The following is a 26,766-nucleotide window of genomic DNA, read 5'->3' on the forward strand; positions in this document are numbered from 1 at the left end:
AGGCTCTAGAAGCCATGCCTTCTGATAATTCGCAGCTTGTTTTCCCAGGAGTTCTGATGGGGACACAGAAGAGGCGCTTTTGGACCTCTGGAGCGGGTGACATGGAGCAAAGGGCAGCTGGGAGAGAAGCTTTTCTTTTGCCTCCAGCTAAAAATCAAAAGTCCCTGAGTATGACCATTCTGTACAGAGGCGAAGAAAGGGACGGGAGAGGTGGCCACGCCCACGTAGCAAGGGCACCACCCGGAAGGTCGCTGTCCTTTGCGCTGCTCTTCACAGGTCATGCCCCAACGCCGGGCTGACGCTCGGTGCCATCTTCGAACGGCCCCGGGTCCTAGTTACTTGGGTGCATGTCTCATCCGGCAGCTTTCTCACCACTGGGGCCTTGCACGCCATGATTACTCTCTCCTCTCTCCCTGTGCTGGCCTTTGAGGGCACCCGTGTCTTCCCAGCTCCCCTGCGGCTGGTCCGCCCACCTTCCTTCAGAGATGGCCTTCCCTCCACCGGCCCAGAGTGCCTGGTGGCCCACTGCCCACCCCCATCTTTCTGCTCTGGTGGCTTGGGGCATGCTCCTCAGGGGGCCTCGCCACAGCCGGGCCACCCCAGGCAACGGCGGGGGGGGGGGGGGCGTTTCTGCTGGTCCCCAAACCCCTGTGTTTATGCACCACCCTCACGGACACTGCCTCCCACACCCACTCAGGATGCCAACATGCTGGCCTTCCCCCCACCCCGCACCCCTGCATTCCCATCCTGGCACAGGGCACCACCCAGGAGTCACCCATCCTAGACCCCCTTCTGCCAACCAGCTGATTCTCTGATTGGAACAGAAAACTCTTTCTGGAAAATAGTATTTCTCAACCTCGGCCCTACTGCCGTGGGGGCGCCTGCTCACGTCTTGCCGTGAGGCTGTTCTGTGCATTGTGGAAAGGCCAGCCGCAACCCGGCCTTTACCCGCTGGATGCCAGAGGCACCCCCAGCCCCAGCTTCGGCCACCGGTCGTGTCCCCAGACGCTGCCCAATGTCCCCAGGAAAGCATTGCTGTGAAGGGCCAGACGGTGAGTTTCTCAGGCTCTGGGGGCCTCTACTGTAGCTCAGCTCTGCTCCCCAAGGGCCAAGATGCACAGACGATGAATGGGTGGGCAAGGCTAGGTCCCAATAAAACCCCTACGAAAACGGTGCACGCGGGGTCTGGTGCACACGGCCCCGGGGCCGTCCTCTGCTGGCCACGGCTCTAGCCAGCGCCTGCTCCCTAGGCTTCCTTCCTGCACATCCCATGTCTCACTTGGGCCCCCACCCCCACCTGCTGTAACCTGGCCCCTGAAAAGCAGAGATCATGTCAATTCTAACCAAGAGATTGTATCAGCAGGCAGGCCCCATGCCAAATGCTTTAACAGCTAACTTAAATCTCCAAAGCAGGTTCGATTAGTAGAGATAATGAAACAGATTTGGAGAAACAATGCATCCCAGGATACACAGGGGCTGGGTGGTACCCAAACCTTCACCTTAACCTTGACCCTACACAGGCCATTTGCTGCTGTCACTGCACCTGCCCAGCGTCCTCCCCTATCACCTCCTGTCTCTGCCCTTCGCTGGGTCCCTGGGCACAGCCACAGGATGGCGGGTGGCCCTGGATGCTGTGGCAGCACAGGCCAACACTCCTCTCTGTGGTCTGGACGCTGGTGGAGCCGGAAACCCCCAGGCCGGTGGCCCCAGAGGGTGAGGGGGTGAGCTAGGCGTGCAGAGCCCGCCGGTCCCGAGAAGCCTCCACCCCACAGGCTCCCTCTGCGAGGTTTTTGTATTGCTCTTAAAAATCCATTGAAAATAAAAGGGAATATGCTTTGTTTCACATAGAAATGCTATTCTTCAGATTTCTGACTGATCCATTCTTTACTAAGACCCAGGAATATTAGGTAGGACACCGCCCAAAGCAGCAAGTAGCCCTTCCGAGATTTCCTTGGCCACATCCATCTCCAAAGGAGAAAGGGAGAGGGGAGGGGAGGGGAGGGGAGGGGAGGAAAGAAGACAGAAAGGAGGAGGAGGAAAAAGCCTGGCTGGTTCCAAGCAGGAAGAGAGAAAGGAGGCGAAGTCCAAGGTCCCACCGCCCACCTGCTGTCCCGTTTCCGCCTGCACCTGCTCTGCGGGCGGGAAGAGTCGGTGCCCGGTGCACGCCCCCAGTGCGGGGAGGGCAGCGTCCTCAGGTGCCCCCACTACAGTCAGCCCAGGACAGGATTAGTGGCTGGAGCCAGGGGGCGAGAGACGGGCAGCTGCAGGGTCACCCACACTGTCAGGGGCACGGGGACCCGACCTTGGGATGGCCGGTGCAGTTGCTTAACAGAGGCTGCGTCCCGGGCACGAGGGGACTCCCGGGTGGCACGTTGTTCAGAGCCACAGGCCTAGGCCCCACTTCTCCTTTCCCGCCCCCACCACGTTTTGCTATAAGATGTGTGTTAAACCTGAAAGATCTGGTCGTCAGGGAGGGTTCAGTAAACCTCTGCCTGTTCTTGTTCTTTAAATTTTTTAAAAAAGTTTTATTTGTTTAAGTAATCTCTACACCCAGCGAGGGGCTCGAAGTCACGACCCTGAGATGAAGAGGCGCACGCTCTTCCGACCGAGCCAGCCGGGTGCCCTTGCATCTGCTTCTAGTCTGATGGGTCCCCAGATGGTGGGGGCAGGACAAGGGTGGACATGAGGTGGCCGAGAATGGCAGCGGCCAACCAGGTCAGTCGGGGTCTGAGAAGTACAGGTTCCGGGGCCCTGCCCTGGCGTTTCACTGGGTGGGGACGGGCCAAGCTGTCACTCGAGAGTCCCAACAGGAAGCATCCTTTGAAGGGACTTTAATCAAAAGGAATTAGGTCAAGCCCTGGTTCTTGGGACTGGCACGGGGGCAGGATGGGGGACTGGAGCCCAAAGGGAGAGGTTCCTCCACGAACCGGAAGCCGAGAGAAGAGAGCTCGCAGAATTTAGTTAGAACATCAAGCAGAATGAGTCTTAGCGCTACGTGCCATCGCCAAGAGGAAGAAACAGCCCAAGTGTCACAGCCGACAAGACATGGTCCAGCCGTACAACGGACGTTACCTTCCATGAAAAGAAAGGAGATTCTGACACAAGCCCCAACACGACTATTCAAGTGGAAGAAGACAGTCACAAAAAGTCATACACCGTGGGGCTCCAGAGCAGGCGCGATGGAGACGGAGAGCAGGGCAGCGGCTGCCGGCAGCAGGGCCATGGAGGGATGTCGAGTGACTGCCCACAGGTCTCTTTTTGGGTAGAGTGTTTTGGAGCTAAGTGGAGGCGGTGCTCGCACAACCTTGCGAATGTACCAAATGTCACTAAATCAGGACGCTTAAAACACGTGCCCATTGGAAAAGCCCATTAGGGGCTAAAATGCTGTGTCTGAGCCGGGCCGGCGGTCTGAAACGATGCCTTCGCTGCAAAGCTTGTACCCGCGGTGGCTTATTTTAGTTATAATCAGGACGCGACCACTCTAGGACAAAGGGGACCTGCGTGCAGTCAGGAGAAAGGCTTACGGACGCATCAGGAGAAGCAGGCGGAGGAAGAAGCCGTGAACAGGGGGATGGAGGCGGCAGTGTCCGAGGTGCTGACCGAGAGCCCCGGGGCGCTGGGGCCCCGTTGTAGCCGCACACCCTGAATAGAGACACGCGTGGGGCCATCTTGGGGGCCGTTTTGGGCTTTAAAGACCCAACTCCAGCTCACTAAGCAAAAGGAGGAGCACACTGGGTACCCACGGTCAGGCCGAGGGAGGCCAGAGCTGGGCCCCTCAAGCCACGCGGACGCGGACACTCACACCTCCCAGCCTCCAGCCCGTCCAGCAGGACCAGCTGTATCCACACATGCACTTCTGTACGAGGTGGGAGTGTGATCGGGAAGGCGCCACACGCCTTCACTTTACAGATGAGCCAATTAAGGCACAGCAGCGCGTGGGTCATTGGGGCCGCACAGCTGTCAGTCACCCAGACAGGTTGGCTCCGGGGTCTGGGCCGCACCCCTCCAGAACCACACTGGTCACGTGGGAGCAAAAGTTCTCCCCAAGAGGGTTCTTCCTACTAAATGATACGGAAACACGCAGCGACTGTGTGCCACCCCCATCTATGCAGCCTGGACACATCCACCCAAGTGTCTGATCTCACATCAAATCCATGAGCGGGCAGCCTGGCCACCAGGGCCTGGGTCTGTAGGATCTAAGCCCACGCCTGAGTCGGGACTCGGGGACCAGGAGACACAGTCTGGGTCGTGCTGGTCAGGCCTCACTGGAGGACTGCCGTCTGCACCCCGCCCCGCCACACCCTGTCCCCAGGGCCCCTTGACGGGCCTCACGCAGCCTCATTCAGATTCTCTCTGACGCCCCGTCACTTGGGGTACCTTGAAGAATTTCCACAGAAACCTGGCATCCCAAGGTGGGGCAAACTATTTTCTAGTGACTTATATGCAAATCTGCCCCCTAATGAATATTCATGTCCTGGCAGAAGGGGGCCTGGTTCTCAAGGTACATTAAATCCCTCTGAAATCAAGAAATCCAAGCCAGATAGGAATCTGGTGAGCACTGTTCCCCTCAGGCCCCTGGACTCTGCTAGAGGCGGGCGACTTCCCCACATGGACACAATTCTAGAAGCCTGCTTAGCCTTCCACCATCTGACCCCAGATCTCTTGCTATGGGGACCCTGGGTGATGGCTGAGGCTGGACATTTTGGTCTGACCTCCAATCCCTGTTCGGTTTCTGCGAGGCACAAAGCTCCCTCATGTGAACGATGAATGAGGCAGTAATTACCATCCGGCTCGCCCTACCTCTCCCTGAGAAGATCAGAGCAAATCTAAGACAGCTTTGCAAACTGTAAAGCGCTGTGCAAAATTTAAATATAAAGCAAAGCTACAGAAGAGCTCTTCAAAACACATTTCTCTTCCTGAAGCTTCCTCTTTGCCAGATCCAATTTTGGCCCCAGGATCTCCTGCACCATTTGTTAACAAAACCAGCCTACCTTGAAAGCGACAGTCCATTAACTTCTCTTCTAACGCTGCTTCAAGACCTCAACACCGTGCAACTTAAACAATTGGGGAGGACGCACGGATGGCCTGTTAGTAGTGTGGACGCTGCCCCTTGATCTGGACACTAGGTTTCCATTAACCGCCTGTCAAGGGACGACACCATGACCTTGGGAAGGCACTGTGACCTTGGGAAAACGCCGAGCTCGGACAGATGCAGGCTTTTTTTAAGTTTCTGCTTCCTCTCCTGCCAAATGCAAAGCTTGGCTCCAGGGCTTTTAAGTCCCTCCCCACTCTCGACAGAGCGGAAAGGAGGTCCTGGGCGCATCGCAAGTAGAACTCCAGGACATGCATCTGCCTGACGGCAGCCTGCAAAGCGCCACCAGAGTGTGCCAGGAAGGTCCAGCTGATCCCTCTGCCCAGCCGTCCCGTGGGCCAGCTGCTCGCCTCTTGGAAAGAGGGGCCTCAAGTTATCCACTTTGGCCAGCGGGGCACGTTAATCCCTCTTCCGACCTTGGGACCCTCGGGCCAGCCTGCACTGGGGAGGGCGATGTGCCTGACGGGCAACATGAACCGAAATGTCAGGGGAGGGCCGCCCCCTCGACCACATCAACCGCATGTCTGGAGAAGCCACCTGACGGATGCTCAGGTCCTCAATAAAGACAGGGGAAGAGGATGGTTCCGAGAGGCTAAACGGCTTGTCCAAAATGAGGGGGTGGCGCCAAGCCCAGAAGGAAGGAAGATGGGGGGAAGGGGAGAGGGAGGGAGGGAAAGGAGACTGCACGTAAGTCCAGGTGCAGATGAGCGCAGACCTCCTCGCCTGCCTGGGAGGACCAGCCGTCACTGTCTGGCCCAGGGACACCCCCACGGCCTCGCGCCTTTCCCCAAGGGACCCACGACGGACGCCCCATACGGGGGAGCCAATCCACGGCCTGCCTGCCCACCTCGCAACTCAACTGTGGACTGGCCTGAAAGGATGAGCTGTTCCAACAGCTTCTGAGGGCTGGAAGCTGGGAAATGCAAGGTGGCCGGGGGGCGGGTCTTGCTAAGGACTGCAGTGCATTGGCTGGAGGCCATTCCTGGGCCAGGTGCATGCAGGGTAAGCAGCAGAGGCAGGTGACAGGGCAGAAGCATGGTGGGGGGGCAGGGAGTAGAGGGGGTGGGGATGGGCTTGAAATTCTTGAAAAGCAGCTTCATTTCTCAGATCCTGGTTCTCAGGTCCTTTGCAACCCACTGTGCTTGGCCTGGATCCTTCTAATAATCCTTGTTTTCCCTCTCTTGGGCAAGTTTTTATTAAAAAATTTTTTAAAAATATTTACTTATTTTTCAGAGAGAGAGAGAGAGAGAGAGAGAGACAGGGTGAGAGCAGGGGAGGGGCAGAGAGAGAGGGAGACACACAATCTGAGGCAGGCTCCAGGCTCCGAGCTGTCAGCACAGAGCCCGACACGGGACTCGAACCCACGAGCTGTGAGATCCTGACCTGAGCCAGAGTCAGATGCTCAACTGACTGAGCCACCCAGGTGCCCCTCTCAACTGACTGAGCCACCCAGGTGCCCCTCTCTTGAGCAAGTTTGAGTGCATATTTAATTGAAGTTGATCTGTAAGAACTTTCTAGACACTGGCTCTATTCTTACAGACAAGTAAACTAAAGTCTAAGGAAATTAAGGTACGCAAAACACTCCTGGGTTCATAATTGAAATTCGTCTATACTTAGAAAAGACGAAAGCGCTAAGCGCTTTGCAGGGACATTTTCTGACCGGAGAATAATACACTCACTCTGCCCTTTCCAAGTGCAGTCCGCCCCATCAGCCTTAAACAATGAACTAACAAAGGGGTAAACTCAAGCCAGAGATAGGAAAATGTGGGAGTTTCTGATTAGATTGGTCCTTTGTAGTCAGAGCGGGTTTTAGCCAGAGACTGGGAGGCTCTGGAAATAAACGATGGGGGACTCTTCCTTTGCTCACACCTTTATCTCCAAACCCTCAAGTATGTTAAAAATGTCTCTTCTGTCCTCAGGCAGGAGGGGCGGGAGGGTTAACACACTAACACAGGAGGCTTTTGAAAAGGCAGGAGCAGTTTTGAGAGTAACTCCTCGCGGGAAGTGGCTTGGGTCTCTCATCCGTCCACATTCCCCAGACTGCACTTTGCTGGCCCATGACCTCACCCAGATTCAACTGCGCCCTTGACTTTATGAGGGGGCACCAACGTGAGATATTTTCAGGCAGAGGTTTTGAACGAGGCTGGGCACGGTCTCAGGCTGGACGCATGGCTTCGGGGCTGCCCTCTCCCTACTACCGGGTCACCCCTTCTGACCCTGCAAGGTCAGCCCCTGCCCCAGGGAGTGTCCGTGCAGACTTCGGCAGGTGCAGAATCAGATGCAGAATGGGTGCCTTTAGGTCATCTGGCCAGAGGCAGTCCAAGCAGTGCTGGGTGTCACGGCATGGAGGGCGTGGGGCTTAGCTGCTCTGTCACAAGGACATCTGAAAGGGGACCTCCCAACGTACACACTGCAGCCGGACTCAAACCTCAAAACTAACCACTTAGTGGTAGCCAGGGGATGGGGGCAGGGGGCGATGGGAACAATTACTTACTGGGTACAGGCTCTTCTCCGGGGTGATGAAAACATTGGAAACCAGAGAGAGGCGGTGGCTATACAACACGGGAAGGCACTGGATGCCAGGAAACTGTGCACTTCAAAATGGTTAATTGAGGGGTGCCTGGGCGGCTCAGGTGGTGATCCTAGGACCATGGGATGGAGACCCGCGTCGGGGTCTGCACTGAGCGTGCTTAAGCCTGCTTCAGATTTTCTTTCTCTCTCTCTCTCTCCACCCCCCTAGTTGCCGTGTGCACATGTGTGCGTGCACTCTTGCTCTCTAAAACTGGAAAAATAAAGAGGCGCCTGGGGGGCTCAGTTGGTTAAGCATCCAACTTTAGCTCAGGTCATGGTCTCACAGACTGTGGGTTCGAGCCCCATGTCGAGCTCTGTGCTAGAGCCTGGAGCCTGCTTCAGATTTTCTGTCTCCCTCCCTTTCTGTCCCTCCCCTGATCGCGTTCTGTCTCTCTCTCAAAAATAGATAACCATCAAAAAATTTTTTTCAATAATCAATCAATCAATCAAATAAAATAAGTAACTGGATATAATGTGAATTTCACTTCAAAACAAAACCAAACAAAACACTCCCAAACCCTACACAATCAGAAAAGTCTGGAGATGCCCAGCCTGAAAAGTAGCCCCTAGAAAGAATTAGTAGGTGATTCTGACGTGGTCCAGGTAGCTCACTGGTAGCTTCCTTTAAGATCAAGTCATTCCTGAATTGTATCCTTGACTTTCAAGCAAATCTACAGTTCTAAAAGAAAAATGTGATCACCTGTTTATTTTTACTCTAAAAATTAAGCTCTGGGGCTCATGTTTGTGGCTTGTGACTTGTTTCCACTGGCCGGCACTGACTCGGAGATCCCTGCCCACGTGAGCCAGGCGCCCTCCCAGGACCCAGGTAGAGGGGGGCCCCCGGGCAAGGAAGGAGTGGTTGAGGCCACACAACGCGGGCTCCAGGATTGGGATTCTCTACTTCCTAATAACTCTCTGAACTTGAACTTGAATGAGGTTACTCCCTTGAGCCTCATCTCTCATCTGTAAAATGGGCAGCACAAAAGCGTAGTAGATAAAGCTTGCGGAGGGTGGTTGGCAGAAGCCTTCCCAGGCACTGGCTGAAGTGTGGGAACGAGCCTCGGTCTCCCCTGTGGGGGAGGAACTGAGCTCAGCCCTGGGCTGGCACACTCCCCGAGGAGGTGCAGGGCCAAGTTCTAGTACTTGCCGGTGACGCGGTCATTCACCGTGGCCTTAAAGTGACGAGAACCAGAGTCAGGGCTCTCCTGCTCCCTCCCATGGTCCGTCGTGCTGAGAGGCAAACATTAAAGCAGGTGCTTTAAGAACCTGTTTCTGGGGGTGTGACAAGGAGCTCAGCAACAGGTTAAGACTAACTCGGAGTCGCAGGGATCACGTGCAAATCACAAAATCAGGCACCGGCAAAACTCTGGACGAACACACTGACCCTGGGAGGCCCCACCTGACAATGAACTTGAGATAAACCAGACCTTGAATATTAAGACGCACAGAGAAACTGCATTTATGCTCGAGGGGGTGGGGGAGGAAAGCACAAAAACTGGCCACACGTGTTAAGATCCACCTCCCCCGCCCCCCCGTTATTTATTTATTTATTTTTACCACAGCCAGCAGATGGTCTCTTTAAATGCTGTAGGACATATCCACTACCACTGAATTTCAACCCCCAAAACAAGCAAGGGGGACCCTCCCCCTCCAGGCTCCTAGGAGCCCGTTATGCCAAGATGGAGACAGGAGGCACGACTCTGGCTCATGTCTAGAAGGAAGGCGCTGGCCCCCCGCCTGCCTTCCTCTTCGCGGGCATCTTGCTCCCCGGGGAACCCTCGTTCGGTGCCAGGACTTGCAAGCTGCATAAATACCACTCAGGCTGCCGCTGGTGCAGGACAGGGGTCCCAGGCAGGGGCTCCCACTAACTTCCTGCTACTTACTTAGGAGGCGGTGGCCCGCGCTTGCCAAGCTAACCCCCCATCCAACCCCAGAGGCGAGACCAGGCGCGGGTCGGACAGGGAGCCGTGTTGTACAGCCCGCTGCTGTCTATCAAGTTTATCTAGAGAAGAAAACCGAGCTGCATGTTTGCTGGTTGATTTCAGAAACCCTGGCATTCTGGCCAGTGCCAGGCCAGAAGAATGCTCGGAATTTGGACGCCTTTCACTGGGTTTCGCTGCAATCCAAACAGACCACAGCCTCCAGGGCAAGGGGCTGTACTTATAAGGCAAGGGCAGAAGTATTTTAAGTCCTGAGATCTTAGTGGGGGGGGGGGGGGGGGGGGACTGACCCAGGGGTCAGAAGGCTCCTAAATTCCTCACGTCACTATTAAAAGCCCCCAGGGCGTAACCTGCCGGCATCCCAAACATTCTTTCCGTCCTAAAGCAGAGACGGGGATAGGAGACCTGATCTAGAAGGTGGGGGAATGAGAATGTTGGAACAAATTCCCATCATCCATCCCCCTCCCCAGCTGAACAGAGGATATGGAAGGCTTAAGGGAAACCTGGACTGAATCAAGCAGCTGTCCGCTTTCTTTGGAAGGGCTTTTATTACTCAAACATGATCTGGAAGGGAGCAGGCCCCCAAGCTGTTCCTTACAACTCCCCTCTCCCACCCACGGTGCACAGAGGCCCCGTGTAATTCTAGCTGATCCTTTCCCCTGGGGAGGACACACGTGCGGTTTTCAAACACAGGAAGGCCGCACCGCGTGGTGTGGACGACCCCGCCAAGGGGACTCTTCCACTGCTGGCCGATGGAGTAAGAACCACGAGCCGCAGAGACCCCACTTTGGAGCGGGATCACGTGGGGACTCGACTCCTCCCAGGAGCAGGGAGTTATGTACAGACGTTAACAGTCACGACACAGTGTACGCCTGAAACCAATGAAGGAACACTGTAGGTCAAGTGCACCTTCGATAGTAAAAGTCAAAAAAGAGAAAAGGCAAGAAAGTACCCGAGGACAGCGTCCACTCGTCCTCGCTGCGGGACGCCGCCCCTGCTCGGGAACACGGGCGATGCCTCCTTCTGATGTTCTGCCAACGCGTTCTCGGGACAAATGCCTTCCCAGGGCTCCCCAGTGGGTGACCCGTAAGCGCGGCCACATGGCGCCGTCTCAACCTGCACCTCGTCATGGGTGGCCATTGTCTGGTAGCTCATCACTCTTCGGTTTTAAGAGTAACTCCTTTGTGCATACACAGAAGGACGGCCCACCTGGGCTCTGCCCACCTGGCTTCTGGGTAGAGCAGAATGTTCCATCGGCCACACCAGAAAGGGACGTCACCGGTGCTGGGCACACCGGTGCCATCTGACCTTCCCGTATTGGGGACACTGAGAGCTGAGGAGGTGGTGAAGACAGCCCCGAGGGAAACGTCTGCAGTGCTGCAAACGGCCAAGAAGCTTCCAGAAGCGACTCCCCGCTCCGGGGCAGCTCTGCAGGCGCGTGGGGCCATCTCCCCACATGCTGGCCACGACACCACACGGCCCCCACGAAGCAGGCCCGGGCGGCCACTCGCCCCCACACCTTGCCGGTGCGGCTTACCTGCGACGGGCCACGGGCTTCCCGACGTCAGAGCAGAAGCCCCGGGAACCGGCCTTCCGTCCCGAGGAGGGAGGTGCTGCAAGACACAAGGGGAACCGAGGACTCAGGGCGTCGGGTCAGCCGGACTCTTCGGGGTCAGAGTCCCCTCCCTGTGCTGTGGGGATGTTGGGGATACTGTGCCAGGCCATCAGGATGCCCTGCCCATCCCCATGGCGTTGGGTCCCCGGCCTGGCACTGCGCCGCTGCAGACCCTCCCCGGGAAGCCGCCCCCACCCTACTCCCCCCTGCTGCCAGGCCTGCAGGGCCTCCCCAGGCTTGGAGCTCCTTAGGGTCGCGCTGGGCTTCCCTGAGACCCCTGCAGCCCCTCTGTGCACCACCCCAATAAACGTCTCGCACAAAGACCCGTGTCAGCGTGGGCCTCCCGGGCAGCCCGGCCTCTTGTCATTTCCCCCAGCGCCGTGTCTGCCTCACCTGCCCCTGCCTCTGCTGCAGAGCCCGGCAGGCGTGGTTCAACACAAGAGCCTGATCAGCGGGAGCCCGGCCGCCTGGCCCGCAGTGGCTCTCCCTCCTCACACACCACGCAGAGTGGCTCGGGAGCTGCTTCGGATCCCACCCCACTAACGCCACACTCCGGAGCCCACGGCCGTGAAGGAGTCCGTAAGCGGGGATGACGGGACACAGCGGAGGGACTGAAGGTCACCACTGCGTGACCCCCTCGTAGCCACGGCAGTCCCGGCCCGCGCTCTGGACGGGAGTACCGGCTGCTCTGGGGCATTCTGGAGCCTCCCGTCGTGAAATGTGAGGCTGAAGTTTCATTCTGGAGACCCTCCTGAAATCGAGGCCGCCTGGCCTGTGACATTCTGCCCCTGCCCCCCCCCACCCCCACCAAGAAGATCAGCCCAGTACAGACCCTCTTGCGTGTAAATCTTTCACATGCAATGAAAAGGGGTGTCATGAAGAATCATTCCCTGCGATGCTGGGGCGGGGGGCGTTGTCGGCCCTCCCAACCCCCCGCTTGGGGCTTCAACAGTAAAACAAACTCCAGACGTACAGGAGGCATGGACACAGGGGAAGGAACCAACCCGAAGCAAAGAGACAATCCGGCACATGCACGGCTAACCCCGAGGTAGACAGAACTTCTAAAGCTGAAGCCATGAGCGAAATCACGGGGCAAAGGGGAGACGGCTCGATCCAAGTCAAGGAACATCGAGAAAAGGCACCAACGTGAGAAAACGTAGGGAAACGCGACAAAAGATTTAGATCCTGAGGAGTCAGGAGAATGTGGGGGGTGGGGCCGGGTAACAGGCGGCCGCTGTCCAGCCCGAAGGTCGGTTTCGGATGCCTGTGCCCCGCTACCCACGGGGCCAAGGAAGACTCAAGGGACTCCGCGAATACGCGCCAGGGTGCTCGCGGTCCTTGGAAGACGGATGTCAGAGACCGCATCACGTCAAAGGGGGGAAACATGCTCAAGAGGCCGAGGAAGGACAGGAGGCAGTGACAGTGTTCACAGAAGGGGGCTTCTGCTTCTTTGGACTTCTCTAATCTCGCCGATCTGTTGGACGGTGAGGAGCACGCATCTCCCACTGTGAAAAGTCCCTCCTCCCAAGTCACGATACCGGCCTGTGTAAGAACTGGGGGCCCTTTCCCATCCCCCAAACGCTCAAGTCTCGGCTGGGGTCGTTCTGACCGGGTGCCAGCTCTGGGGGCCTCGTTCCCTGGCTCTGGTCCATATGCGGGCGGGAGGGGGGGGGGGGTCGGTGAGACCTCCACATGGTCCCCGCCTCGGACTCCCCAGAGCCCATCTCGCAGGCACAAAATAAATGTTTGCTGAGGGACTGCAGGCGGCTGCCCTGTCTTAACTCCAAACCGTTGCCAGGATTTCTCTTCATGAAGAGATTTCCACAACACTCTTCACGGCTGCTTTACGGGCTGAGTCACTTAGCATTCGGGGTAAGGACCTTGCAGGCTCTCTGGGCTTTCCATTCACTCTTTCCAGAGGATTATTTAGGGAGAGAGCTGTCACTTACAGACCCATGGCCCGGAAGCTGAGTTGTCCTGCATCACATGCTCTCTGGCAGGAACCGCGGACAGTGGGGGTGGCTGGGTCAACCCCTACCTTCCACCTAATATGGGAGGACCCAATGTCTTCCGGCAAGCTGACTCAGAACTGTCTAGGCTGGACGGTGGGCAGGTACTGTTGCACATGTGCACACACATACACACACACACACACACACACGGAACCCCCTGGCAATTCGGTGTTGGCAGTGCGGGGAGGAAGGGGGTCTGGCTGTGAATGATCCTGCCAGTGAGGTCCAGGGTGGACGGATTAGGTGGACAGTACCTGCTGGCCCCTCTCCAACTCCCTGGCTCCAACCACATCTCCAAAAGCCCCAGGTTTCCGCACAAAGACCAGCTTTCCTGGAGGAGAGCTGGTGTGATATTTGAGCCAAGCTCTGCTCTCCCCAGGGAGTGGCCATATGCCCGTGGGTCTCCCCAGTCCCCACGGCCCCCAGGAGGAACCACAGGACTTAAGGCGTGTTCATCAAGTCGGCATCGAGTCCTGAAGCCTGGAAGATGCCTAACTCCCTGATTTTATTTCAAGAAACATCAGTGCTGTTGTTGGACAAAATTAAGGGAAATCTCCAAGAACCACCAAGCTGTCAAAAAGCAAAGCAGAGACACAAGCTTCTGTTGATTTGGGGAGTCCCCAAACACAAGTGTCTTTGCCCTCATTCCAATGTCCCCTGTGCACCTGTCAGTAGCTGTTTTAACAGCTTACAGTGTCAGCTGAAGACACAACTGCAGAGGGTTTACCCTCCTTGAAAAGGTCTGGAGGGCTGGGTGTGTAAATAGTAAGAGGCTTGTGACATTTAGATGGGAAACTATATTCATACAAACACAGAAGTGACAGCTTTGTCCTACATTCTCACCCCAGGACAGTCACCAGCAAGAACTCAGCCAGGCCCTCCATTTCCCCTGCTGTAAGATGGTAACTTTCTCCCCTCGCCCCGCAAATTCCTATGATGGAATCTTGCCCTAACCCCCAGGGCCTCAGAATGGGACCTTATTTGGGAATAGGGGCTTTACAGAGGTAATGGCGATTAAAAGGAGGTCCTAAGGGTGGGCCCTGAGCCCGTCTGACTTTACAAAGGGGGACATTTGGAGGCGTGCACACACAGCAGGTGAAGACAGGGGCAGAGACTGGGGATGTGTCCGCAAGCCAAGGAACGTCAGGATGGCCAGCAAATCACCAGAAGCAGAGGAAAACCAGGGAGCAGATGCTCCCTCACCCCCTCGGAAAGAACCAGTACTGCCGATGCTCGATCTCAGACTTCTAACCTCCAGACCCGAGAGGCCACCCACCGTGTGCTCTGCTACGGCAGCCCTCGGGGATCGCTGCGAGACAGGAAAGAAGTTCCCATGATCCCTCCCGCCCGTCCCAGGGGCTGCTGTGGGAATGACAGAGCTTCTAAGGTTTCCAAGCCACCAGGATGGACGCGTACGATCCATCAGCGGGAGGGACCCGCACACGCCAGACCTGCCGGTCTCTGGAGTGGCTCTCCCTCGCACCACCTCTGTCCTAAAAGGGTAGAAGTGGTGGAACAGAGTAGAAAGCAGAACCAGATACGTCCTTGCCCCTCATCAGAGGCCAACGCTGGCCCAAGGCGAATCCGGTACTTCACCTGCCCTTGTCTGCCCCATGAACAAAGCATGTGTTTGTATTTTTGAACAGTTTGGGAGGAATAAACAAGAATATTTCGTGATACGAGTATTCTATGAAATTCAAATGGCAGGGTCTGTAAGTCAGGTTGTAGTGAACCTTGAGCCACGCCCATGGGTTCACACTCTAGTTCTTCTGCGTGTCCAGGACCCAGCGGCCGGGCCAGAGACCTGTGGCACACGAAGCAGGAAATACTCACCGTCTGACCTTCTACAGGGAAAGTCGGCCGACCCCGTTTCTCTACCAGCCCTCCTTACGCAATGGGGCAAAGGGCCAGGCCGTGGTTGGCTCAAGCCAAAGGAAAGTGGGCATGTATCCACAGGTGCCTGGCTAAACGCCAGATGTGCTGGCCAAGATGGCAGGTAGGATGAGACGTGGCAACAAAGGAGGGAAAGAAACACAGAGAGAACGGGCCCAAAAGGCAAACTTCATTGATTCAAAATTGCTAACTAGACCTACCTCTACCTCATTAAGGGAGGCACTCGGACCTCCCTCCGTCAGTGGGGACCCCCACTCTGCCCCCAAGTGCAACACCATTAGTCTCTATGCAAGTGACCCTCAAGACGAAAAGGGATCGCATGGTTGGCCATGGACTTCACCCCAGCCTTTTGGTTATGGAAGAAAAAGCATTCCACTCCAAGATAAGCAATTAATAAAACTGAAAACAGCACTTTGCTAATGGGCAAAGGCCTTTGTATTTAATGTTATCAAAATCAATACTCTTAACACTGTTAACTGACAATGTTTTTAGGCTGGTGGTGGATGACAGAGCCAAGTGAAAGTGTCTGAGATCTCACCTGGTGTAGGTGGTGACCTTTTCTTACACAGAATGGGGACCTGGCTCACTTACCTTTCCCATAATTACACAACATTTCAAACCTTACAGATCATGTGATAAGCGATATCCTTTCCTCTCTCCTGGATTAATCCTGTATTGAAAATTAAACACAAATGGGGTCCCTGGGTGGCTCAGTTGGTTAGGTGCCTGAATTCGGCTCAGGTCGTGATCTCACAGTTTGTGAGTTCAAGCCCCGCGTCAGGCTCTGTGCTGACAGCTCAGAGCCTGGAGCCTGCTTTGGATTCTGTGTCTCCCTCTCTCTCTGCCCCCTCCCCTGCTCATGCTCTGTGTCTCTTGCTCCCAAAAATAAACATAAAAAATTAAAAAAAAAAAAAAACCAGAAAATTATGCACAAAGGGACAAGGGTTTATTGAGACAGGCAATTGGACACCCACGGTGGTTTATTTACCGGTCCATCTGCTCACTCTCCACGACTGTGGGTTCCACTGGGACACCTGACGTGGGAAAGAGTCCGTGGTCAGTCACCACGTGCGGATGGCTGATGTTAATGACTGTCCTTCCTCCCGGGGGGAAGGCTTCTGTGTGTGTGACAGAGGCACTATGTCCCCGGTCTCAGACACGTGGACTCGTGCCTCCCCTCCTCTGGGTTTCTGTCCCCTCTGGTTGCAGCTGGTGGGGGGTGTGGTGGGGGAGGGGGCCTGTTACAGAAATCTTTCTGTATTTAATTGTATTTAATGATCACATAAAACAAGTGGTCAAGCATCCACAAGTGCAGTTTCCACAACGATCAAGTGGAGTATTTCGCAGAGGCTCGATTAAGGCGAAGAGCTTGAGCACGGGCTGCCAAATTTGACGGCGTTAAGCATTTGAGGAAAAATAAGAAAACTGGACTCAGGCTGCTTCGCCGGCGTCTTTGTGCTGTTCTGTGACTTTGAGCTGGAAATCAGGCAGGTGTGCTGTGGTTCATGCCAGACTCAGCCCTCAAACTCACTCAGAGAAGATTTCACCCAATGGAAGATGCATGCACATGGCTTTTTGCATTAAGAAAAAAAAAAAAAAAAAAAAAGGGAAGCTACTCTTCTTCCAGGCTTGACCAACCTTTCCACCTTGCGGGGTGGTTACCTGAGGGCGCTGGCGATCTGCCCGGCTCGTGACCCTGGGCTCCGGAAGTTTAAGTCCAGTGTCGGGACAATGAAGGTAACTTCCCCAGGGTAGCGCCCTGGGCTTCTGATTCTGCCCCCCGAAGCTTTCCCTAAGAATAAATGGGAGATGGGCTCCAGGCAGGGGACGGCGTCTGGGCGCGGCTGTGTAGATGCAGGACTTCCGAGGGTCACATTTCAGCTCGGCCCTTCACCACTCAACGGCCTTGGTGGAATGGCCTAACTTGAGCCTGGGCCTCAGTTTCCTCAAGCGTAAAATGGGGCTCTCCTGGCCATACAAGAATCTATACGATTAGACTTCTCTTTTTCCTCTTTGGAATGTGAAAGGCCAGACACTTAGTGTCGACTACAGAGGAGAAACCACAAAAACGCCTGGGGAATAAATGGTTGAGAAGCTAAACCTTGAACATTTGCCGTCAAGCGACGGTTCTCCAAACAGCCCGGGTCGGGCTCGCCGGAGGCCCCCCTAAAACAGACTGCTGGGCCCCCCAGGTGACGGCGATGCGACTGGTCCCTGGAACAGACTTCGAGAACCACGGGTACAAAGTGTGCTGGTTGATAACATACTTTCCCATTCAGCCTCTTGGCTGGTTCCCACAGTGACGCCGTGAGGTGGGCAAGGCACGGGCTGTTGTGCCCATTTCCGAGATGGGAGAACAAAGACTGGACACTTTCAGTGGCGGACCCAAGGTCAAGTGGCGGAGAGCGGGGGTGGCGAGGCACGGAGCCAGGCCAGCACCGGTGACGGAGCCACAGAATCATGGTCAAATGCAAAGCCAACAGAGGAGGGCAAAGCAGCTGCAGGAAGACTGAGGTCTCCAAGTGAGGGAGTAAGATAAACAACAGCAAATCCTCCCAAGGCTTTTGAGGTAGGAAGACATCAAATATCCCACTTGAACCAGGCGAAGGGAGTTCAGGTGCGAGTCCTGGGCGAGGGTGGGGAGTCCAGAGCCTCCCCAGCAATGTGGGGGAGGCTGCTGTGTCGAAGACTCAGACGCTGTCAGATACAGAATGGGGACTCGAGTCCTGGCTCTCCCGCAATGCTGTGACCACAGGAATTCGCACCCCTTTTCTTCAGCGGTGGGCAGAGTGGGGAACCACTGGCTCAGGCTAACCCCGCAGCTCCCTCCTCCCTCGGGGCGCCCCCCACCCCCATGGCAGGGGACAGCCCAGGGCCACCAGCCATCTGACCCCATGGATTCTCCTTCCTGGGGTCCAATCTTCACCCTGGCAACCTGTCACCTCAGCAACAGTGAAAGAGGCAACAAGGAAGAAATGTAGCTGGAGCCCCCCGGGGTCGGCTTTTCCAATGGATTCCAGTCCCCTTCCACGCCTGACTCATCCCAGACTAAGGGCCTCGAGAGCCCCCTCCCCTATTCAGCTCAGTAAAGGAGTTTGGGGGGCCTCTGCCAGCCTCACAGCTGGGGCTGTAACACCCACAGTTTGGAAGGCCCTGCCAGAGCGGCTGAACAAAGGGCAGAGTACTTACAAAGACCACTCAACGATTCTTAATTCGTTACATTTGACTCTGTATCACAGGTCACTCCCCTCCCCAGATAACAAGCCATATCCGCAAAGCATATATAGAAACTGGGTCAGTGACAGAATCACCGCGATAAAGGTTTCCTGATGCCCGAGACCTGAATAACGTTACAAGGGGACCACTCTGTATTTTTAAATATTTATCCACAATGAATCTGCAGTTTCAAAATCTCTTTGTTGAGATAAGCACAATGTTATCCAGAAATGCAAAGCAGTCCCCAACCTCAGGGAATATCCTACTTTTAAAACTTTTAAAAAATGCAATCTTCAAAAAAAAAAAAAACATTAAGAAAACCCTGCAAACTTGGAAAAGCCACTGGAGCCGTGTGCACCGAGGGAAAAGTTTGCCTTGGTGGCAGCAGAGGTGGGTGGCCACCATCCCCCTGCCCAACAGCAAGGCTGGAGGGCACAGCTGTGTGGAATGTCACCCCCCCCCGTCCGTCCCCCCAACTCCCAGCTACAGGGTGACCCGTGTGGAAGCGGGTCAGAACACAGCAGTCCTGGGGGTTCTTAGGGGACACGAAAGGTGGGTTCTGACTGCCACCTCACCCTTCCCGACAAAGCCGCCTGCGGCTGTACGGTCGGCATCTCTGCCCATCCGCGCTCCGGACACGATGCTGGCCTTCGTCATAAGCAACTGCCAATTAAACATGAAAGGTAAACAGGACTATAAATGTGGCTCCGGCTTCGGTGGCTGCCGCTGGTTCGGGTTTGGGGGACACGATGAGCATAGAGGGTCAGCGGGCCACTCTGTCGTCTCACAACCCCCCACTGGGCCTCCGCTTCTCGTAAAGCACAGCGGGTAAGAAACCGGAGTGCTGATTCCGGGGGTGGAAGGAGGAGAGAGCAGGCAGGGAAATTCGAGGCTGGAAACGGAAGACACGAGATACAAAGTGCTCATCCGAGCGCAGGACGAGGTGAAGACTCCTAGAAGGCAAAGGGGCTGCTGGGGCGCAGAGAAGGCGGCACCCAGCGGGTCTCAAGACGCCCCGCACGCGGCGCAGAAGTCCATCTGCAGGTGCGTGGCCCGCGATCTCCGCGCGCCCTCATTCCCACACATCTGAGCACTCGCTGATGATGCTCGGAACCCCTCCTGACACACTCATGGCCCACGGTCACGAGGCCAGACCTCGCTGCTGTCTCAGCTCTTGCTGGAGGGAGCGAAATGTCGGCCTATCTCCTGTCCCCAGGGAACAGCTGCCACGTCGGGACTTGACGAGAGCCACACGGCTTTGGATCCGCTGCCCCCTCGCTGTGCTGAAAAGATGCTCTCTAAATAGGCAGGTGCAATGGCTGACACGGCCCCCATCACAGCACCCAGGCCTCCGTCGTCACCCAGCCTGTGGGGACACAGTCCTGGGGCAGCCCTGGGGTCAGAGGGACGGTCCCATGGCATAGTCACATGGTTCTTCAGGATGCTCCCCAACATGAAGGAGCCCCAGCATCGCGGTGCCCATGAGCTCAGAAACTCACTTGCACTTGCTCAGCCCCGCACTTATCTCACACTCCTGGCTCCCCACTAGCCGTCGCCGAGTCCTGACCTCTGGCTCTGCATTCGGGGGTCCCAAACCAGAACAGATGGCAAATGTGAAAGAGATACCCAGCCCGTTCCACTACCGTTCCATTCATAAGATACATTTATACAAGGCTAAACTGGAGAAAAGCAAGGGGTGGTCACACTCCAACTGACCTTTAATATGAAAATTAGTGCGCTGTGGCTCACGTCCAGGCTGAAGGCCAAGGCCATCAGAGCTCATGGCTCCCATGGAGTTCCCGACACTAAGCTGGGCCTGGGTCCCGGTTCAGGCCCCGCAGCCCTGGCCCACTTCAGCAGGGATGCCCACCCCAGCCTTCCGGAAGCACCATGAGCGGTGCATTCAGGGCTCTGCTCAAATGTCACTTCCTCAACACCCCCATGAACTTGGTGGCCTAAAGCACCATCTCGTTGGCTTTCAGTCTGGGAGCCAGAAATCTGAAACCAGCCCTCAAGTCGGGGTAACGGCAGGTTCGATTCCTTCTGGAGGCTCTAAGGAGAGATCTGTCTCCCCACCTTCCCTGGCTTCCAGTGGCCTCTGTGTCCCTGGCTTGTGGCCCCTCGTCCGTCTTCAAAGCCCACCACCCGGATCTCTGTCTCAGTCATCACAAGGCCTTGTCTGAGATCAGACCCCTTTGCCTCTCTCTTAAAATGACACTTGTCACTACATTATGTTTAGAATGATCCAAGGCAATCTCTCGTCTAATTAATCAGATCTGCAAAGTCCGTTTTGCCATAAAGTAACCCTCACAGGTTCTAGGATTAGGATGGGAGGGTCTGGGGGGCTGCTGCTCAGCCTCCACGTGTCCGGCCGCACCAGCACACCTTCACTCCCCGACCCCTCGGCCGGCTTCACTCATCACTCCTGACATTCTTTCTTGATTGTTTTGTTTATTTCCTTTCTCTTCGACCAGCAGAAAACGTTCCGTGAAGGCAGGGACTTCATCCTGTTCAGCTGGAACCCCTTGGGACACAGCTGGCACTCGCTGGGCGCCCCAGAAGCCCCTGGAGGCGTCGGCATCCGTGTCTGTAACGAGCTAACTAGCTGGGTCTGTGGCGGCAGGAGCCCGCCAGTCTCCTCACTGCCCTGTCGCTGGCCTGGGACCTGCACCTGGCCTGGGAGATGGTCCATTACGGGGACTGGTTGCCTGATTGTGAAAGAATGTCCTGTCCCCCCCCCCCCCCGTGGCTGCGATGATCTGCAGTTTGATGTGGGAGCAGCTCATCACCCGCCTCCCAGGGGGTCCCGGCTGCCCTGATCCCCCACAAACCTACCTTCCTCCTTCCCGCTGCCTCACCTGCGTCCCCGCCTCCTGAACACCAGGTGCCCTGCTCGCCCGGCCACCTGCCCACGCGAAGCCCGGCTTTCCCGGGCCATCAAGGCTTTCCCCGGTTCGGCCCCGCCCCACCTCCAGCCTCCTTAGCGCCCACCGCCCACTCCTTTCACTGACCAGCGCAGCTGTCTGACCCTAAAACTCCTATGCACACAGCCTGCCTCCTCTAGGGAAGGCCTCCCCAGGCCCCTTCCTGCCCGTGCCAAAAACCGACCCGAGGTCAGCCCCTACCCGTCCTCCCACAAAGCCCGTCACCAGCTCTTGGTGACACTCCCTACCCACCACTTCCAGGCCTCCCGCACCCCACCCGCGAGCTCCTCCCGTCCCCTGGGGGTGAGTCTCTGAGCACTGAGGCTCTCCAGTGCCCTCCGGTTCCTGGGCCTTCCGCCAGGCTGATGGGACTCTGCGTTTACGAGCTGCCTACCTCGGGCCAGGCTGTGAGCCCTGAGGCGTCCGTGTGACTGTCAGCCTCAGCTCAGTGCTGACAGCGGCCAGCCCTGGGCCGGCTTGAGAATGAAGCAAAGAAGCCACACGTGTGTCCCCAAGTGCCACAAGCCAGGCAGCCACAAGCGGGCGATGCCCCCTCCCTACCTGGGAGAGAGGCCCAGGTACCACGAGAGACCAAGGGCCAGGATTGCAAAGAACAGCCAGGGCTCAGTGGGCATTGGATCTTCAGAGACCCCCCATTACATCTGACCTTCGAAAACATGGCAAATAATTTTATTGGTGGAAGTTTGTCCCAAAGGGTCAAATACACCTGGATGTCATGCATTTTTACTTGCTAATCCTAGACCCTACAGGGGTGGGGGGGTGACGGGGTGGCCAGCAGGCTGTGCCAGATGGGACTTCCCAAGAAGGCTCACCTCAAGGAGGGGGGGGCCTCACAGGGAGGAGGAGGGCGATCGGCAGCCAATCCCCAATCCAGCCAATCCCACCGGGTCCACTCCTCCCAGACTTCAGGAACAAAGAAGTAAACTCCCAGATAGTAACTTCCCCCAAAAGAACTTTTTTAAACGAGAAAATAATTCTTGCTGGCTGGAGAGAAGTGTTGTTGCATTGATATTTTTCCATTCCCGCATCATCTGCAAGAAACTCACAAACATCCAGCCACCCTCCGACAACAAAGATTGCCATGGAAACAGATCACCTCCATCCTGAAAATCATGACTTCACCTCGCATTCCACCAGAAACCGACTACAGATTGTTACCAGAAAAATCCTTGTGCAAACACACACCAGCCAACTGCCACTGAATGGCAGGAAATGTAGCCGCTTTTTCTAATTTTAACTTTCTCTAGGAATGTTCTTGTTCTAAACACGCGGGGCACATTCTCCCCAGCCCCACATTCCTTCAGTGGAGCAATCACCTCCGGCCTGCAGAGCAAAATGAGGGTTTAGAGTTGCCGGAAGGGGATGGGGGAGGCGCGCCAAGCCCCAGGCCCAGCACTGACTCCTGGAGAAATTTCTCCAACATGACAGAGACCGACAGGAGCTCCTTGGACAGGAAAGTACTCGCAGACCAGGAGCCTAATTACACAGGCACAGCCATGGCCCCGACACCGGACCACAGGCCAGAAACGGAACCCTCCAAAGCGATTCTGCAGATTATCCCCTCGGGAGAGGACTCAGAATGTATGTCACTGGGACTGTTACAGCCCTGTGGTCCAGTGACAAACTGAGAAGCGACGTTTGCAACACTCAAAGCCAAGAAAGTTTCATTTTCCAGGAAAATTCAAAGAAATCCTGCAATCCGGTCAGGAAAATTGGTTAAAAACTCTGAAAGGGCCCTTCACCTTGGAAGAAACCAGAAGAGCCTATGAACATTAGTATATAGCTAGAGTCAAGAAAGCATAAATTAAAGCAAATCAGCTACCATCTCCCTTCCAACAGACTCCCTCCCGAAATGGAAAGTCAGACAACATGGAGCAATGGTGGGGGCTGTGGAGCAAACCGAATGCTCCAGAACAGTGCTTGTGGGAAGTGACACTGGACACCCACCAACCCCTTGCTAGACGGCTCCCCAAGATGGGCACCTGCATGCAGGCTGTAATTGCAAGTGCTGTAACCATGCTCTGGTCCTGGCAAGTCAAGTAAACTGAGGTATTAACATACAGTGGAAAGCCACACTGGAGCAATGGTGGGGGCTGTGGAGCAAACCGAATGCTCCAGAACAGTGCTTGTGGGAAGTGACACTGGACACCCACCAACCCCTTGCTAGAAGGCTCCCCAAGATGGGCACCTGCATGCAGGCTGTAATTGCAAGTGCTGTAACCATGCTCTGGTCCTGGCAAGTCAAGTAAACTGAGGTATTAACATACAGTGGAAAGCCACACTGCAGTAAAAGTCAATAAACTACAGCAATATGTAGGACAGCACAGGTGAACCTCAGGGACGCGATGTGCCGCCAGAAAGGAACTCTCAGAAGAATACCCATCAGTTAGCCAGCACTGCGTAACAAATGGCCCCATACTACCCATGTTTATTATTTCATGGTTTCTGTGGCTGGGGACCAGATGTGGCTCAGCTGGGTTCTCGACTTCAGGCTACAATCAGGACCTCAGCCAGAACTAGGGGCTCATCTGGAGGCCCCCCGTCCATGCTCCTGTACTTACTGGCAGCATTCAATCCCTTGCTGGCTACTGGACTGAAGCCCTCAGGTCCTTGCCAAGTGGGGCTCTCTGTATGGCATCGTGCTTAATCAAAGCAAGCAAGAGATAGTCTGTTATCAAGCAGTTAGAATCCTAGGTAACCTAATCATTAAATGGCACCTATCACTGGAAGGATCCTATCAGAAGTGGGTTGCTGGGGCCAGCCACACCAGGGGGAGGGCTCCCCAGGTGGGGACGACTGGTTACCCTCTTAGGGTTGGCCAGCCTCCAACAGAAAGCACAGGCTTCCATCTATGCAAACGTTACAGATGTGAAAACCAGAGGACTGTGCTCAAAGCCCCGATGTTTACTGGCTTATGTGGAAAAACTATGAATAGCAGGCGAAAACCACAAAGTTCAGGTTAGGGGCCACTGGAACGCTTATGCTATCTTGGATAAAACACACTGGGTGCAGGGTGAGAGGACACTGGCGTGGGGGAGGGGCCCAGGACCTCAACAGCAAAGTTCCATTTCTTGGCCTGGGTAGTGGCTACATGTCTGTCTACACAGGCGTCCATTGTTTTTGTGGTTTTCTGTCCATCCCCCAACGTGTTCTCTGTATCTCCTCAAGATTTAGGGACCATGGCGCCAGCCTTCCGGCACCTCACGGGAGAGGGAGGACGGCGCCCTGCACCCTGCAGGCGCTTCCTGTCACCCCGCCCTGCACAGAAACAGACCAGCATTGACCTAGAAGTAGGGCCCACCTGGAAATCCTTGTCTCCCTTCCCAGCACACCAAGTTCAAAGGCCTCCAAGCTCTACCTGGAAGCCTTCTCCTCCCTCCGAGGCTAGATTATGACTCAGATTGGGCCCCACCTCTTTCCCCCACTCCCTTCCCTGCAGTAAAGGCGAGGCCAGCTGGCGCTGCAGAACTCAGTCTCCCTTCATCAGGCCCGGGGCTCCCCTCTAGGGCCTTGAAGTGCCCGGTGCTTGGTGGCGGTGGTGGCGGTGGGTGTTACCTCTTGAGGCAACTGCAAACAAGAACCATCGATTGCTGGAAGCTGGGAGTCACCCGGACCACATCCTGTTTGGCTGCAGCATCGATTCAATCATGCCAATATTGCCAAACAAAAGAACTTTCTACGCAGGCTTGCAGAAGAGAGACGTGCCAGTCTGCAGCAGGGGACTGGCCCGGCCAGAGTGGCCGGCAGGGGTCAGCTCTGGTTGGCAGAGTGGCCTGAGTGCGTGCCAGCGTGGCCTCCGGGGCTTACGGGGCAGACAGAGCCTCCGGGCTGAGAGCGGACACGGCACCTGGCACCTTGCATTTTGCCCACCGCTGCACACCGTGGTCCGAGCGGGGCTCTCGAATAGTCGTGGAGTCAGTGAGTGAACGAGGCGCTTCTCCAGATGGCGAGAGGAAACGCAAACTATAAATGGATCATCTGAGGGAGACAGAGCTGCTGTCGGCAGCGGAGCAAACCCCCTACCAAGGCCACCTTGTTCCCCGGACGCCTGCCCCGTGGCCTGGCGGCATCTTGAAGGGGAGGAAGGGACTCAAGGAATAAAGACCTCTGGAAGCCAGGCCCCCTGAACGCCAGGCCTTCTCTGGGAGAAACTGCATTGCCTGTTTCTGCTAGAGAAAGGACCGGAAAATGTGTTTTCTCCAACATACCTTAAGCACGTAAGGAATTTGGACGAGTTTCTTCCACAACTGGATGGGGAATGTTGTGGTTTTTAACTGAAACGTGCCGCCAGGTTCGGTGGGGGACGGAGAGCCACACACCCGGGTTTGAGAAGCAAAGGGAGCCCAGGGGAAGAAGCTTCTGGAAAGCCCGGGCAGCAGGTCCCTGGGGCAGTCAGGACCCTAAAGGCGCCATCCTGGCTCTCTGTCACCTCCCAGGACCCTCGGGGTCCCAGGGCTCGTCTGAGCAGGATGGAGCCCACAGAGTCCCAGGCGGCAGGTGATTACCCAGTGCAAGGCCTGAAAGCTGCAGTTTGATGCGCATGTGTGCAAATACATTGGCCGGGAAAAGCCACCCGTCCCACCAGTCCCACTGTCCCCCCTTGAGCGCCTATGAGCAGACTCTGGACCCCTCAGGGTTCAAGGGGCCCAGCTCCCCCCCTTTCTCACCTGCAGGCCTCCAGCGGGCAGCAGAACTGCTCAGATCTCAAAAAAGGGGCAAAAACGGTGTCTGCCTCACGGGGCTGCCGCGGGGAGGGAACAGCGTGTGCAAAGACCTTAGAACAGCGCCACGTCCGTGGTCAGTGCCGCAGAGTGCTCACAGCTGTCATTCTGATGACAGAACCCCAGGTGCACACGCCCAGGCCACCTGGGACGCTCCCAGGTCTACGGCTCCTTCCACCTGCCGCCTCCTCGTCGCTTTCTCGAGTCCTGTCCCTCGACTTCCGAGTCAGGCTTATCTCCCAGTTCATCCCCCAGCAACGTTTCAGTCCCTGCCCCGAAGTATGAAGCTTGAGCCCACTCCTCCCAGACGCCACACCGCCGCCAGCCCAGAGCCCGGATTGAGACTCTACTGATCGCGGAGGCCGCGGCCACTCAAAGTACAGTCTCTGGTCCGAAGTGCACCTACCCCCGACCTACTGGGCCAGAAACTGCATTTTAACGGGATCCGGCGGGTGATTCCTGAGCACCTAAGGTCTAAGAAGCGCTGCGCCGGGGGACGCAGGACCAGCATCTGTCCACACGCTCTAGGTCCTGGAGGAAAGACCTCCTGCCTGAGATTCCGAACCCTGTGCGTGTGTCGCCACAAGAGTGCGAGTGTGCGCAGCTGGCGTGCACCGCCGCTTGCTCCCCCGCTCACTGCATACGCCGTAAACCTCAAGGAACAGACGCCCGAAAGCAGCCATGTGTACTGTGTACACACTCAGTACACACACACACGGGGGCCAATCCCATCCTGTTTCCCGCGCATTGACCCCGAGTTG

At 56.1% G+C, this 26,766-nt stretch overlaps 1 protein-coding gene across 2 annotated transcripts in view; it reads right to left on the minus strand.

Annotated features, from left to right (window-relative positions):
* Window positions 1–26,766, minus strand: part of SH3BP4 (SH3 domain binding protein 4) — an 83,156-nt gene that overhangs the window by 36,380 nt on the left and 20,010 nt on the right. Inside the window, exon 2 of one of the 2 annotated variants that reach the window (XM_039228548.1) lies at window positions 11,141–11,216. The exons of the other annotated variant lie outside the window; for it this stretch is intronic. The gene's annotated coding sequence lies outside the window, so the exon portion shown is untranslated. The remainder of the gene's footprint in view (window positions 1–11,140; window positions 11,217–26,766) is intronic. 2 annotated transcript variants of the gene reach the window in all.

The sequence above is a fragment of the Hyaena hyaena genome, unplaced genomic scaffold, assembly GCF_003009895.1.
Source record: "Hyaena hyaena isolate Hyena2069 unplaced genomic scaffold, ASM300989v1 scaffold_31, whole genome shotgun sequence".
Lineage (NCBI taxonomy): Eukaryota > Metazoa > Chordata > Mammalia > Carnivora > Hyaenidae > Hyaena > Hyaena hyaena.